Genomic DNA, 2220 nt, shown 5'->3' with positions numbered 1-2220 from the left:
AAACAAAACAAAACAAAACAAAACAAAACAAAACAAAACAAAACAAAGCATACCTCTAATGTAATCAGTCTGAAGGGAAACTGGATTCATTTGTCTGTTTGTTTTCTTCCTTCCTTTCCTTTTCCTTCTCTCCTCTTTCTCCTTCAGCTTTTGTGGTAATGAAAATGTTCCAGAATTGGATTCAAAATGTTTTGAACATTTTGTAGATTTACTGAAATTTAATATAATTTCCTAGTGTGTTCTAGGAAACCTTTCAGGTGATGTGACCGTAAATTCATTGACGTGGCTCCATGGTTTGGCTCTAAGTGTAGTATCACCCCTTCATCATTAAAATGAACAATTTCCAGATTGAGAACAGTGGGATGAAAGAAGACTCTCTCCCCTTTTCTGAAGACTGCATTCTTTGCTTGTTTTTCTGCCTGTGAGGTATTTTATGTGAAGAAGCAGGGCTTCCTCTGTCCTTATTGGCTGGCAGCCCTTTGGCCATAGACAACCAGGCTATAGTTTCCAGTGCTGAGATTGTAAGCACACACCACAACTGGCTTTTATATAGATTCTGGGGCTCCAAACTCAGGGTTTCAAGGTTGCAAGGCAGGAAATTTACCAATTGAGCCGTCTCTCCAGCCCTAAAATATTTTAAATGTTGTTTTTTTTTTTGTTTTGTTTTGTTTTTGAGAACTTTCTCTTTCTGATCAGTGTTTCTCAACCCAGGACTATCCCCTCCCCAGAGGACAGATGTCATGTAGACATCATGTCTACATCTGTAGACATGTGGTCATGTAGACATTCATGTCTCTTTCTCTCCCTCTTCCTCCCCCTCTTCATTCTCTTCTCACTTATTTTTGTAAATTCAGGTATGCTCATGTCTTGACGAATGAACAAAGGTCAGAGCATAGCCTTAGATGTCTACACCTTCCATCTTTTGTGAGGCAGGGCCTCTTGTTCCTCCACTTCACATGCCAATTAGCTTGCTGGGAAGCCTCCAGAGACTCTCCTCTCCCAACCTCCTCTCTTCCCACAGGAGCACCAGAATTATAGATACACACGCCTCTGCACCCAGCTTCCTGTGGGCTCTGGAAATCTGTCCTCAGATCCTCATCCTTGCTCAGCAAGCACTTTACCACTGAGCCATCTCCCCAATACAGAAGGCATTTCTTCATACTTCATGTCATATGATCCTTTCGTCTTACCTTGGTAATAACCAGATCACCTGGTTAAGATGCCTCCTGAAGGCATCCTTATAGAAAAGCCCAAGATTCCTGGGCTCTCCACTGGCCACATAAGACATGTTCTTGCTGAGGCCTAATTCTACCCATCTTCAGGGAACCAGAAAAATAAGATTCCTATGCCATCTACTTATTCACCAAGAAGTCTAGGGGACCTTCAGAGGATCCACTTCCATGGTGTCTCATGGGATGAAGGATGGGCATTCCTTTCCCTTGATCATTATTAAACTATGGGTTAGTAGCCATGCAGCTTTTGATTAAGCAATAGATAGGGACCTTGCTAGCAGTCAAACTCTCTGTGTCTTTTGTTTTTTTTTCAGTTGCTAAGTAGGGGAGATAAACTATGATATGCATGCCTCATAGATCTAGGTGTGAGGTCAATAAATAGAGGCCATTGCTCTTATCCTTTAACATGGAAGCAAGGGCCTTGTCAGCTGAGCAGGATTCTCTATTAGGAAAGGCAATGTTGCTTTTCTCACAGTTCCCCCCCCCCCCCCAGAATATTCTGGAAGAGCTAAAGCCATTTTCAGCTGTACACAGGGAAGCTCTGAGACCACCGTGAATACCAGAAAGTACTGCCCAGGTGCCCTAGACAGAAACAATCATGAGAGGATGAGAAAGGAAAGTCCATATCTGAAAGGTTTTCCAATGCCTGAGTGAGGCAGGCGCTGTCAGAACCCAGGAGCAACCCCTGGAAATGTGGAAATACTAGCCATGGTCTCCTGCTCTCAGCCTGGCCAGAACACTTTGCTTCATTTTCTGGCAGTGCCTCCTGATAAGATAAGACTTTATTTGTGCCATGAAGAGAGATTGCAATCAGGACAGTAAATTATGGGGCTGCAACCCCAGGAGTGGGGACTTCCAAGAGAGGACAGATGGTCAGGGACTAGAGAAAGCAAGGACCATAAGGAACAATAATGTGCAAATATTGATTGAGAGCTTAGTTTATTTAATTCTTACAATGACTCAAAAACTAGATCTAATCTCTCTGTTT

The sequence above is a fragment of the Psammomys obesus genome, unplaced genomic scaffold (genome assembly GCF_907164565.1).
Source record: "Psammomys obesus unplaced genomic scaffold, mPsaObe1.curated_primary_1811, whole genome shotgun sequence".
NCBI classification, from domain to species: Eukaryota; Metazoa; Chordata; class Mammalia; order Rodentia; family Muridae; genus Psammomys; species Psammomys obesus.
This window is presented reverse-complemented; position numbering follows the sequence as displayed.